The sequence below is a fragment of the Pleurodeles waltl genome, chromosome 1_2 (assembly GCF_031143425.1).
Source record: "Pleurodeles waltl isolate 20211129_DDA chromosome 1_2, aPleWal1.hap1.20221129, whole genome shotgun sequence".
NCBI classification, from domain to species: Eukaryota; Metazoa; Chordata; class Amphibia; order Caudata; family Salamandridae; genus Pleurodeles; species Pleurodeles waltl.
Genome location: NC_090437.1, coordinates 46278678 through 46293459, shown reverse-complemented (window position 1 = coordinate 46293459; position 14782 = coordinate 46278678). Strand labels below are relative to the sequence as shown.

The 14782-nt window shown below is 53.1% G+C and overlaps 1 protein-coding gene across 1 annotated transcript in view; it reads left to right on the top strand.

The window, feature by feature from the left end:
- Positions 1–14782, top strand: part of ARHGAP24 (Rho GTPase activating protein 24) — a 1380530-nt gene that overhangs the window by 818345 nt on the left and 547403 nt on the right. The gene's annotated exons all lie outside the window — the stretch shown is intronic.

The following is a 14782-nucleotide window of genomic DNA, read 5'->3' as shown; positions in this document are numbered from 1 at the left end:
TAAGAGGCTCCATGGATTTCTTTATGAGGTTATCTTCACTTTGGGGGTCATTCTGACCCTGGCGGTAGACTACCGCCAGGGCCAACGACTGCGGATGCACCGCCAACAGGCTGGCGGTGCATCCCAGGGCATTCTGACCGCGGTGGTACAGCCACGGTCAGAAACGGAAAACCGGCGGTGTCCCGCCGGTTTCCCGCTGCCCTGAGGAATCCTCCATGGCGGCGCTGCAGGCAGCGCCGCCATGGGGATTCCGACCCCCTTACCGCCAGCCTGGTTCTGGCGGTTTTGACCGCCAGAACCTGGCTGGCGGTAACGGGTGTCGTGGGGCCCCTGGGGGCCCCTGCAGTGCCCATGCCAATGGCATGGGCACTGCAGGGGCCCCCTAACAGGGCCCCACTAAGATTTTCAGTGGCTGCATAGCAGACACTGAAAATCGCAACGGGTGCAACTGCACCCGTCACACCCTTCCCACTCCGCCGGCTCCATTCGGAGCCGGCATCCTCGTGGGAAGGGGTTTCCCGCTGGGCTGGCGGGCGGCCTTCCGGCGGTCGCCCGCCAGCCCAGCGGGAAACTCAGAATTACCGCGGCGGTCTTCTGACCGCGTAGCGGTATTCTGCCGGCGGAATTTTGGCGGGCGGCCTCCGCCGTCCGCCAAAGTTAGAATCACCCCCTTTGTGTCCCACCTGAGGGCTGAAGAGTGTTTCTTTAAAGGTGTGCCCAGTAAGGGGCAGGTATGATAATGATCACATAGAAGTGCCCTGCTGAGAAATCAATAACAAGACATGGACATTTATTGAACCGAACCATTTGAGACCATATGAGGAGGCTTGCAATACCACGAAGTTAAGTATAGTGACAATGTTAAGGTTACCCAAAAATCGTAAAACGTCTGGTGGGTTAACTCAATGAAATGTACAGCACAACAAAGATAAATGGGGTCATTCTGACCTCGGCGGTAAAAGGCGCTTACCGCCGGTCAGAAGACCGCCATAACACCGCCGCGGGCGCGGTAAACCGCCACGGTCATTCTGACCCGCAACTGGCAAACCGCCAAAAACCCGACATCCACAAAAGTCCGCCACACCAACGGCCAGCGTAAAACTGGCGATGACCAAACCTCCACCGTCACACCAACAGAAATACGCACATACCATTCCGACCCACGAATCCACGCAGCGGTCTTTCAACCGCGGTATTCCATTGGCGGTACACACCGCCGCGGTCAAAATACACACGCATTTACAAAACACTACCACATTGGACAATTTAAAATACACACATCTGATACACATACACACAACACTCCCACACACCCAATACAATATAAAACACACACCCACATCACCCACAAACCCTTACTACCAGAAATTTCGACAGACGGCCAGAGAGAGACAGCACAGAATAGAGAACACCATCACACAGACGCAAACCACACCATCACCCACATAATATCCACGCACAAAACACCACACACCACCACACTCACCACACTCTACAACACATACACCACCCCACACCTCATCCACACCACCCCATGGCACCCCAAAGACACCCCCGCTTTTCAGACGCTGAACTCCGGGTCATGGTGGAGGAAATAGTTTGGGTAGAGCCCCAGCTCTTCGGGACACAGGTGCAGCACACCACCATTGCCAGGAAGATGGAGCTATGGCAAAGAATAGTCGACAGGGTCAACGCTGTGGGACAGCATCCACGAAATCGGGACGACATCAGGAAGCGGTGGAACGACCTACGGGGGAAGGTGCGTTCCATGGTATCAAGGCACAACATCACGGTGCAGAAGACTGGCGGCGGACCCCCACCTACTCCACCAGAATTTACAGCATGGGAGGAGCAAGTCTTGAACATCCTGCATTCTGAGGGCCTCGCAGGAGTATCTGGAGGAATGGACTCTGGTAAGTCAAATCTTCACTACTTCATCCCCCCCACCCCATCCAGCATGCCAACTCATACCCCCACCCTCATCCCCCACCCCCATCACCCCAACTCCTTGCAAATGGCTCACCATCACAAACCACCCATCCCAACACCTAGCCCTGCATGCGTCCACAAAGCATGGACACCCATCACCAAAGCATGCCCACTGCACATACACATCTCCCCCACAAGCCACCGTCACAAAAGCCCCCACACAGGAATGCAAGCACTGGGGTACACGGGCACCCACCCATTGCACGATATGGCACACACAGAAGCTATAACCATACTCCTATACCCCTGCAGGACCCGAACGCCACCACACTGCCCAGGAGGGTCCAGAAATGTCCATCCCACCCCCAGAAGAGGCCACCAGTGATGACAGCAGCTCTGTCTCCCTGGACCTAGATGACCAGCCCGGCCCATCGGGGACCTCGGGACAGTCGGTTCCCCTCACACAGCCACAGGCCACAGCAGACCTAACCCCCTCTGGGAACACCAGAACAGCTCCCACCCAGCGGGCCCATGCCTCTGTCTCCAGGACACGTCAATCAGCGGTGTGTCCACCACTACAGGGAACCCAGGTTAACCCACCACCCCAACAACAACAGGGACCTGGGGGCAGTGGTAGTGGGCACACGGTCCAGGGGACAGAGGCCCAGGGAAACAGGGGAACTGGGAGGGCTGCTGTGCGACAGGGGGGGGACAGGCCCAGGGAACCCACTCTACACGAGGCCCTCTCCTCCATCATGGGAGCATATCACCACTCCCAGGAGACGATGGCGACGGTCCTGGCCAGGTTCCAGGAGATCCAGGTACTGCAGGAGCAACAGTACATGGGGTTCAGGGAAGAACTCCTAAGCATCAGTTCCGCAATGGGCACCATCGTCGGGGCACTCAACCAGATTGTCACCACATTGCGAGACCATGTGGCACCACAAAGGGCCCCTGTCTCTAGCATGGACCAAGAACAGGCTACCACCTCCGCCGGCGCTAGTGGACAGGAGGCCCCCACACAACAACAGGCCACCAGAACCCCACCCCCTGCAGAAGAAGAACCACCCCACAAGCGGGGCCTGAGATCTCGGATGAAGACAGAGTAGGATGCCAAGACCCCCGCCAGCAAAGGATACCCCCTGATGTCATCCCACTGTCCTACATTGTCACCCTGTCCAACCTTAAACTGCCCCTGCTCCATCCTTCCACAGGCATATGGACAATGCACCTGTGAGACTGAAAATCTGGACTCTGCCATGGACATTCCTCCACCATCACCCATCACCGATTTTCAACCATGTCCCTAAATTCAGCACTTTAATAAAATCCCTTATTGCACAAAAATAATCAGGAGTCTGCCTGTATTGTGAACAAATGTATTAGACATAACGGTGCCAAAATGTCCAGTTACATTGTGATGATAACATACCACTGTCACACAGATGTAGTCCATGGGGAAACAAAGCAGAGGTCACGCAGTGGGGCCCACATCTCTGAAATTGGAAGGGAAAGTCACAACTCAGTTAACATACACTGGGGGAATAGGACAGACAGTAGAGAGGCAGGAGACTGTAAGTAATTGTAAAATGCTGGTGTTGATTCTTACCTGTGTGTTATTGAAAATACTGTAGTATCACTGTGTCCCTGTTGTCTGTGTCGTCCCCGTCGTCTTCCTCCTCTTCACTCTCCACAGGCTCCACAGCTGCCACAACACCACCATCTGGACCATCCTCCTGCAGAAAAGGCACCTGGCGTCGCAAAGCCAGGTTGTGAAGCATACAGCAGGCCACGATGATATGACACACCTTCTTCGGTGAGTACATTAGGGATCCACCTGTCATATGCAGGCACCTAAACCTGGCCTTCAGGAGGCCGAAGGTCCGCTCGATCACCCTCCTAGTACGCCCATGGGCCTCATTGTACCGTTCCTCTGCCCTGGTCCGGGTTTTCCTCACTGGGGACAGTAGCCAGGACAGGTTGGGGTAACCAGAGTCACCAATTGGCCACACACGGTGTCTCTGTAGCTGTTACATCACATAAGGGATGCTGCTATTTCGCATGATGTACGCGTCATGCACTGACCCAGGGAACTTGGCATTTACATGGGAGATATACTGGTCAGCCAAACAGACCACCTGGACATTCATCGAATGATAACTTTTTCTGTTCCTGTACACCTGTTCACCTTCTCTGGGGGGAACCAAAGCCACATGGGTCCCATCAATGGCACCAATGATGTTGGGAATATGTCCAAGGGCATAGAAATCACCCTTCACTGTAGCCAAATCGCCCACCTCAGGGAAAACAATGTAGCTCTGCATGTATTTCATCAGGGCAGACAACACTCTGGACAACACCTTTGAAAACATCGGCTGAGACATCCCTGATGAAATGGCCACTGTTGATTGAAATGACCCACTTGCCAAAAAATTGAGTACTGACAGAACCTGCACTAGAGGGGGAATCCCTGTGGGTTGGCGGATGGGTGCCATCAGGTCTGGCTCCAGCTGGGCACACAGTTCCTGTATAGTGGCTCGGTCAAGTCTGTATGTTAGTATGACATGTCTTTCTTCCATTGTCGACAGGTCCACCAGCGGTCTGTACACGGGAACATTCCTCCATCTCCTCGCAAGTCCCAGCGGACGGTGCCTAGGAAGGACAACATGGAGCACAGAGTCAAGCAACCCACAGGTACGTTCCCACAGCTTGCACAGTACACGATTCTCTATGCATTGAATGGCTTGTATGAGTGGCAATGCAAGGCCTAGGCCTGTGTGACGCAGTAGAAATTAAGCCATGTGGGCCCTTGAAATGGCGGCTGCCTGACCTGTGAAGTGTGACAATGGGATGTGAGGTCAATGCGCTGGCGTGGCACACCGTGGCGGTAGGCGGTCGAAGACCGCGGTGCAAAGCCGCATTGGTTAACATTGAACCCTATGGGTTTCAGGAGCCAATGACGAAGTGCGCCGGCGGCCGCGGTACGCACCGCCGCGGTATGCACCGCCGCGGGCGTGACCGCCATTTTCTATCTGCTTAATCACTTGAGACCTGATCATCCACAGGAGAGGACCTATACTGCAAGTGCTGCTGTGACCTCAGTCTGGAAGAGACAATGGCTGCTGCGACTGGGGAAAGGGCCCCTGCCTTCACTTCTGAAGAATTGGAGAAACTCGTGGATGGGGTCCTCCCCCAGTATGCGCTACTCTACGGTCCTCCAGACCAACAAGTTTGTACACTGGGACCATGCTTTGTGGGCAATGCCTGGGTTGAGTGGGGTGAATGAACGATGGTGCGGAGGGGAGCGAATGAGGCATGCATCAAACAACAGATGAGAGCATGTGCCACATGGCAAGAAAATCGACATTTGGCGTGCCATCGCCAAAGACATCCGGACCCTGGGGGTCCACAACAGACGGGGTACCCACTGCCGTAAGAGGTGGGAGGATATCCGCCGCGGGAGCAGAAAGACCGCGGAGGCTCTGCTGGGGATGGCCTCCCAACGTAGGAGGGGTGCCACTCGTCAATTGACCCCCCTGATGTCTCGGATCCTGGCGGTGGCCTACCCAGATTTGGATGGGCGCGTGAGGACATCACAGCAGACACAAGGGGGTGAGTACAAGCACATTCTGCTATCTTAGCGCGCAGTGGAGGTGTCTGGGTGGGGGAGGAGGGATGTGGGTATCCGTAGGCCAGGGCGCTTTCTGTAGGCTAGTCCCCTCCGTAAGGCATGGCCCTGTGCCCCCTCCCTCCACCTCTGTAGGGTGCCAAGTACAGCTATCCATGGCCCTGTGTCACCTATGTGTGCAGTTGTCGTCCATTGGCTTGTAGGCCAAGTTTCACTGATTGAGTAGTGTACCCCAAGTGCGCGGCGTAGTGCAGGGGGCTTCTGTGTCTGTCCTCTCCGCCAACTGTGTTGCCAATGCATGCACTCAACATGTCTTTATGTTCCCCCCCACCTTTTTTTGTCTGCTCTTCCTGTTCATGTGTGCATTAGCATCATCTGGCGGAGGAGAAGTGGCATTGGAGCACGAGGGAGCTGCATCTCACATGGCCCCGGAGGGCCATGCAACGGACTCTGATTTCACCAGTGAGACGGAGGGTGAGGGGGGCTCCACAACGGGGACACGTGGAGACATCAGCGACACCGAAACGTCCTCGGAAGGGAGCTCCCTTGTGGTGGCGGCAACATCCGTGCCCACCGCAACAACAGGTACAGCCACCACCCAGCACACCAGCTCCGCCCTCCAAGCAGCCCCTCAGCGTTCGCCCCGTGCCCGCTCGCACACCAAGGCGGGCATCTCCTTCACCCCAGGCACCTCAGGCCCTGCCCCAGTTACCCCTGCTGCCCTCAGTGAGGAGGTCATTGACCTCCTCCGGACGCTCATTGTTGGGCAGTCTACCCTTTTGAATGCCATCCAGGGGGTAGAAAGGGAGGTGCATCGGAGCAATGCATACCTGGAGGGCATTCATTCGGGTCAGGCTGCCCATCAGCGATCGTTCAACGCTCTGGCCTCAGCACTGACGGCAGCCATTGTCCCTGTCTCTAGCCTCCCTCCTCCAACTCCCTCCACCCAGTCCCACTCCCCTGTTCCTCTGCCTATCCCAGACACACCTACAGACCAGCCTGCACACACCTCAACACCCAAGGGCAGCTCATTCAGACATAAGCACCACACATCCCACAAGCATTCACACAAGCAACATCCACATGCAGACATGCCAACAGCCACTGCCTCCTCTGTGTCCCCCTCCTCCTCGTCTCCCTCCTCCCTCCCTGTGACGTCTCCACTCACACTTGCATGCACAACATCATCAGCCACTACGTCCATCACCAGCACACCCACCAGAACACTCCGCACATGTGCAGTCACCACCCCCACTGCCATTAACACGTCCCCTGTGTCCTCTCCCACTGTGTCTGTCACCCCCTCATCCAAACCACACAAACGCAGGCAGCCACCCACCCAACAGCCATCCACCTCACGACAGCCTCCGTCACAAGCACCTGCACCCAAAGACAGCACACTTGACTCTCCTACAACCACATCCTCTTCCTCCACTCCCATACCCACTGCACCTACCCTTCCCATTGCTCCTAAAAAGTTTTTCCTCTAAAAAATTAACCTCTTTCCATCACCTGACCCACCCCCTCCAATCTCGTAAAAGTCCAATCAGCACCTCAGCCACCACAACCCCTGGACCTACAAGGACCATAGTCCAGGGATATTGGAGTCCACCACCTTCGAGGGCAGCAGCTACATCGGCCAGCAGCAAAGGGACAGCCAGTCCACTCCCTGGGAAAAAATCCAAAAAAGGCAAGGCCAGGCGCGAGAGGACAGAGACGGCAGCCTCCACAGCCACCACCCTAGCACCGTCAGGAAGTGGGGTGCCACCTGGCACATCTATAAAGGGAGGCAAGGGCCACAGAGACTCACGTAAGGATGGCAAGGGCAGCACGGCCGACAAGTCCAGCAGCAGGCCAGCTACCCAGGAGGGCCCAACCAGCCCCATTCCAGGGGTGAAGGAGGACACCCACGGGCACTGGACACCAGCACAGGAGGGCCCCGCAAGCGAGAAGACGGATGGCGAGTGAACACCAAATATTGGCCGGATCTGGTGCCCTGGAGACACATGTGAAGAACCGCTGAACAGGGCCCTTCAAGACCAGCACCGCTGAACAGGGCCCTTCAAGACCAGCACCGCTGAACAGGGCCCTTCAAGACCAGCACCGCTGAACAGGGCACCGCCGTCTCAAGCACCGCTGAAAAGGGCCCTTCAAGACAAGAACCGCTGAACAGGGCACCGCCGTCTCAAGCACCGCTGAACAGGGCCCTTCAAGACAAGAACCGCTGAACAGGGCACCGCCGTCTCAAGCACCGCTGAACAGGGCCTTCAAGACAAGAACCGCTGAACAGGGCCCTTCAAGACCAGCACTGCTGAACAGGGCCCTTCAAGACCAGCACCGCTGAACAGGGCCCTTCAAGACTAGCACCACTGAACAGGGCACCGCCGTCTCAAGCACCGCTGAACAGGGCCCTTCAAGACAAGAACCGCTGAACAGGGCACCGCCGTCTCAAGCACCGCTGAACAGGGCCCTTCAAGACAAGAACCGCTGAACAGGGCCCTTCAAGACAAGAACCGCCATGCTGGGCACCGCCATCTCAAGCACTGCTGAACAGGGCCCTTCAAGACAAGAACCGCTGAACAGGGCACCGCCGTCTCAAGCACCGCTGAACAGGGCCCTTCAAGACAAGAACCGCTGAACAGGGCCCTTCAAGACAAGAACCGCTCCGCTGGGCACCGCCGTCTCAAGAACCGCTGAACAGGGCCCTTCAAGACAAGAACCGCTGAACAGGGCACCGCCGTCTCAAGCACCGCTGAACAGGGCCCTTCAAGACCAGCATCGCTCCGCTGGGCACCGCCGTCTCTGCACCGTACCGCTGGGCCCTTCATCTCAAGCACCGCTCCGCTGGGCTCTTCATCTCAAGCACCGCTCCGCTGGGCCCTTCATCTCAAGCACCGCTCCGCTGGGCCCTTCCTCTCAAGCACCGCTCCGCTGGGCCCTTCCTCTCAAGCACCGCTCCGCTGGGCACTGCCGTCTCTGCACCGTACCGCTGGGCCCTTCATCTCAAGCACCGCTCCGCTGGGCCCTTCCTCTCAAGCACCGTTCCGCTGGGCCCTTCCTCTCAAGCACCGTTCCGCTGGGCCCTTCCTCTCAAGCACCGCTCCGCTGGGCCCTTCCTCTCAAGCACCGCTCCGCTGGGCCCTTCATCTCAAGCACCGCTCCGCTGGGCCCTTCCTCTCAAGCACCGCTCTGCTGGGCCCTTCCTCTCAAGCACCGCTCCGCTGGGCCCTTCCTCTCAAGCATAGCTCCGCTGGGCACCGCCTTCTCTGCACTGTACCGCTGGGCCTTTCATCTCAAGCACAGCTCCGCTGGGCCCTTCCTCTCAAGCACCGCTCCGCTGGGCCCTTCCTCTCAAGCACCGTTCCGCTGGGCCCTTCCTCTCAAGCACCGCTCCGCTGGGCCCTTCCTCTCAAGCACCGTTCTGCTGGGCCCTTCCTCTCAAGCACCGCTCCGCTGGGCCCTTCCTCTCAAGCACCGCTCCGCTGGGCCCTTCCTCTCAAGCACCGCTCCGCTGGGCCCTTCCTCTCAAGCACCGTTCCGCTGGGCACCCCGTCTCTGCACTGTACCGCTGGGCCCTTCATCTCAAGCACCGCTGGCCCATTGGCAGAAGGGGCAGGCCCGGATCAGTGTCGGGCAGGGCTGCACGATACACTCTGGGCACCAAGACTCCTCCAGTACCAGTGGAGTCTGTCATCCACTTGAGAGACTGTGGCTTTGCACTCCCCAGAATGTCACAGTGGGCAGGCCACCCACTGTAGAGACTTGTGAGACTGTGGCTTTGCACTCCCCAGGATGGCACAGTGGGCAGGCCACAAACTGTAGAGACTTGTGAGACTGTGGCTTTGCACTCCCCAGGATGGCACAGTGGGCAGGCCACCCACTGTAGAGAATTGTGAGACTGTGGCTTTGCACTCCCCAGGATGGCACAGTGGGCAGGCCACCCACTGTAGAGACTTGTGAGACTGTGGCTTTCCACTCCCCAGGATGGCACAGTGGGCAGGCCACCCACTGCAGAGACTTGAGAGACTGTGGCTTTGCACTCCCCAGGATTGAACAGTGGCCATGGAGACCCCTCGTGGATCTGGCGTCGTGGACTCATCTGGCTGAGGTGCCCCCCCCTTCCCTTCCCCCTGAGGTGCTTGTAGTTTTCCTATCTGATGCCCCTGCAGTGTTCTCTCCAATGGATTCGGGTCTCCTGTGTGGGCTTTGCCCATGCGTTGAGGACCATTGGCCCGCGTACAATGACTGAAAGCCAATTTTGACGGGACAATTTACATATGTGTATATAGTTATAGGATGTTCGAATTACTTATTTACTTAGCCTTACAATATATTTGAATTTCAATATCATATTATTTAGTCTTTGCATTCTTCGGAGGTTTGGGGGGTGTCACTCTGAGTTGTTGCTCTGCATTGGTGTGTAGGTAGTTGGGGGGGGTGGGTGTGTCGCGTATGTGTGTGCCCGTAATATTTTCTCCTCCCCCGTCCCCTGTGTCGTAGGTGCAGTACTCACCGTTGTCTTCTGCGCCGGCGTTTGTGCTCCTGGTAGAGGAGCAGGTAGACAATTGCTGGTAGGATGTGTAGTTCGGGTTCCATGATGTCCAGATTCCTCGTGGAGTGTGTAGAGCTGAGCATTTTCCCGTTCGTAGTCTGTTTCCGCCGTGTTTTTATCGGCGGGGCTCCCGCCCCGGAAAGGTGGCGGATTGGTGAGTTGTGATAGGGTGGGCGGTACATTGTCTGCCGCCTGTCTGTTGGCGGTGACCACCACACTGTTTGTTTGTCCCGCCGTGGCGGCCGGAGTGTTAAAGTGGTTCCCGCCAGTGTCAGAATTCCATTTTTTTTACCGCCTGCCTGTTGGCGGGTTGGCCGCTGCTTTAACACTGACCCCAGGGTTGGAATGACCCCCAAAATGCCTTAAAGTATCTCAACCCCCCCATAAAAAAAAACATAATTTACAGCTTGTAAACCACAGTTCCTTGGCTTCTGTAGGGTATTTATTCTCGAAGTAACCTTAATATGTAGCTAAACCTGAGAGTTTAGGTGCTGTGATGTATGGTTCTCAGAAGTCAACTTGCAGAGACGCTGGTCGAAGAGTGGCTTCACCTGGGAGTCATGGACATGAGAAGAGGAACATTCAAAGGTGTACACAGAGGTACGTGATAAATGATAGAATGCCAGAGGTTATGATAGAATGGGGGCACGTGTAGCCCACAGCAGCGTAACAAAACTTGGGGGGGGGAAGGGCCTGCAAAGCACGTGGGGGGGGGGGGGTCCTATCCCCTCTGGAACCAGTGAGGGGCCTGCCACCAATGCACAGTGTACTGTGCTGAGGACCTCCCCCACCCTCACACTGTGGGTGCTGCACAGACCTTTGTTATGCCAGTTATGGTCTAATGTCCAGAGCTGCTGATTTCGGCACTGGAGAATCAGATTCGAGTCCCGCCCTCGGCTCAACATCCTGTCATTCTGGGCAAGTCCTTTAATCTTCTTGTGCCTAAAAAAATTAATCTGCCCTTCGGTAATGTAACCTCTCTCTCGTGTTAAGCATTCCAATACCGTCGGGCCGAGTTCACCCTATATAATATTACAAAAAATAAAGAAAGCAAGACATTAGAAGTCATAGAGTGTTGCAAGAATGAGACACAATGTGATAGCATGTTCTGTAGCACAACAAAAGACAGTTCAATAGACTGAAAATGTATATTAAAATTGTTTAACATGAGCAGTCTCTAAGTTGGACTCTGCCTCAGACATACAAATATTCTTGTGCTAGAAAGTTACAACTTTCACCACACTTCCTTCAGCCAGGCAGGCTAAGTGATCTCTCTGGGCTCTCCACTCCCTGAAGGGCAGAAATCATTTTTATATCGCAGTTTAAGGAGAAGGTGGGATAACTTATTGCAAGTTGTATACTTTGTGCAAGATTACTCATGCTGAGGGGTGCGCAGAGATAACAGTACTCTGCACAGTTTATGTATCCCTCAGGCGGACATCTGTGCTTTGGGAGTGTTCTGACGTTTGATAAAGGATAATCAACTGGAAATCAATCAGTCACGCTTGATTTATTGAAAAGATATGCAGAACACTGTTGGGACTAACTGACCACTTGGAGGAAGCCTCTTTCATGGTGGCCAGAATGCCATCACCCAGATTAGAGGCATTTGCGTCCTGGTCGCGTGTCCTTGTACAGAGGTAGCCTGTGCAGTGAAACATGGCTAGTCTCTCTCCCTCTCTCTCTCTTTCTCTGTCGTGATTTTTCTCTCTCTTTTACTCTAAAATAGACACACACACACATTACTATAGCATGAGCACCTAACTTTTTCTCGGGTTGAAAGAGAGACTTCTATGATGTGAAACAACCTCACGTCTTTACTCCTAAGAAGGGCTACTTACAGGGATACTTTGCCTTCCTCACCTGTTATGAGGATGACCTCAAAGTATATTTTCTTTGCGGCCCCCATGAAGTCACAATGGCGCGTGTGAGATACTTTCTAATACCTGCGGAATGCTGTGTGGCCTCTTTCTCACATTATGGGGAGAATATGAACAATCAGCTTCCAGGGGAGACCTACCACTTCTATTTGAATAGAAAGAGAAGGATATTCCACAGATCGACAGTTACCATTACATGCAGGTACCACAAGATGGCAGAACAACCACCACACAGGGCTTTCCGCATATGCTGCTCTGTTGATCTTGAGGTATTTTGTTGTGATTAAGTGTTCTGTCGTTGTTGGCGCTGATGTGTTTTTGTGCTGTATTATTGCAATGTATTTTTTTGTTGTTCTGTGGTTGTTGGGTTGTGTTCTATTTTGATTTTTTTTTTCTGATGTGCCTTAGTGCACTTTATTGTTTATGTTACTATGTGTATGTTATTGTGCTGTGTTATTTTCTGTTGTATACTTTAGATATGTCAACAAATACTGCTACATTTCCGAAAGCAGCACATCCCTTGAAAGTTCTACCGACAAACAACTATTACCACATTCTCAAGTGGTAACTTAAAGCTGCTCCAGCTACTTGAGATATCAGTCAGCATCCAAAAAGCCAATAGCACTAGATGAAAGATAAATTATTTACGGAAAGCAACAGGATGTCATTGACCGAGACTCCAGCCAATGGCTGAAAAAAGTCTGGGTTTAGAAAAACAATCATGGAAACGGGCAGACCCAAAATTCAACCTATCTGTATTGTTAGCCAGAAGTCAGTAACAGATGTGCAGTCAAAACCAAGACCTAAAAATCTTAAAACGCATTTGTGCTTTAATCCCGTCTTTTGCAGCCGCAGCGGTGCAGGTTATGTCATTCCTTGACGCCTCCCTGGGCTTTTGTGGGTGTGAATTATGCAGATGACCCTGTGTCCATCACCTTCCCATGGAGGAGGGCATCTCGGCAGGTTAAAACAGACGTATGAGGTAGCCAGAGGTGTAAGGAGAGGGCTGTGGAGGCCAGGGGCAGAAGAGTAGTTCACCGGAAGTAGGAGCAGTGGACTCATGTGAGGGTCCCTTAGCATAGGGATGGGGTTAAGGAGCTCTGTCACCTCGATCTGCGTAGTCTGGAGATAACAAGGTGTCATGGTAAGCTTCTCCAAACTCTCCAGTCTCTGAATTTATTACACTTTGTGTTCTTTCCCTCACATTCTCTTTCCTCATTTCTCACTACGTCATTCCTCCCCTACACATTTCTCCTCCCTTTTCTCCTATAAGTCTCTTCGTTCTCTAGTCCTTCTCCCTACCTCCTCTTGTCTCTTCCCTCTGCGTCACCCTTTTCTCGACATTTGTTTCCTCTTTCTTTCATTGTTATATATCAACCTTCTTCCCAGATCTCCTCTTCCTTCTTCTGTGTTTCCCTTCCTCATCTCGCACCTTTAATCTTCCTCGTTTTTCTCCTTCCATCTCCCTTCTTTTAAGGTCTTCCTTTCTCCTCCTCTCACTGAACCTTCTCTTCTCTTTTCTTTGTGTCCATTACCCTTAGCAATGCTTTACCTTCCTCTTTTGGTTTCCTCGGTAGCTCCTTCCTTCCTATATTTCTCCCCTCGCTACTTCCAACATTCTCTCTCCAGGCATTATCTTAACCCTCTCTTTTGTCTTCCCACATCACGTGTGATCCATGGCTACACTCACCGACCTAGTCTTTCCTTACAACTCTCTCCATTAAACACTGTCCTGCATACCATGTACTCGCTTCCCCTGGATGTTTCTAGTTACCTTACTTACCTTTTCTAGAGCGAGCCACGCATCATACTTTACACCTCTGTTTTCCTATGTTTCTTGTTTTTTTGTCTACTTTTGTCTACCTGAGTCACCACCTTGTCTCATTTCCATATCACTCCCTTTGTTTCATTTTAGTTTTTATACCCACTCTGTCTCACCACCTCTCCTGTTTGTACCCTCTTCTCAGGGCCATTATTTTGTATTTCTTCCAGATGTCTCAGTGTTTTAAGCATTCTGTACTGATACCTGTCTGCGAACTGCAGGTCAAGCTTTCCAATCCCGATAGGGCCAATTTAGACCTTTATGCTACCTAGGTTGACACTTTGATGACAATTAAATTAGGCAATAGCACCACCTGTTTTAACAGCACATAGACACAACAAAATATGGGGCAAAGAGCACCATATAAATATGTTATTGTGGTATTGAATTTCTTTCTTTCTGTATCTTGCCCTTGTCCCTTCTGACACCATCTTCGCCCTGTTCTTCTCTCGCTTATCTTGTACAGTTGAATTTCTCAGATTTGTCTTCCTTTTACTTTCACTTCCGACGCACATCTTTCCCCCCGTCCCTTTTTCTCCCTCCTTCGAGTCTATCCGCCTTGCACCTGGTTCTGGTGTGCATGTTTCTTACTGCTCCGTTTCGTTCTCTCCCTTCCCCTAAGCCCCCGTCACAAATTATTTCTGGTTTTGGATTGAATGCACAAGTCTCTGGAATTCTCACTTTTGTTTGTTGCCCAAGTCCCATCGCCGTATGGACAGCCGAGCACACACACCTCAGAGGGGCTCTCATAGCAGTAGCCTGTCAGTGAAAAGAGTGTCACCTGCTTCTCAGGCCTATCGAAAAGTACCTAGTACAGCATTATCTCACAAGCAAATGATGTTTGTTTCTACAGCTCTGAGTTCTCAGACTGCATGATACCTTAAAAAGTCTACTCTATGCTCCTAAAACCTTGCATGAAAATGTTTGACCTTGACTTAAAACGTCTCATTGTTGCCTCTTCTTTTTCTGTA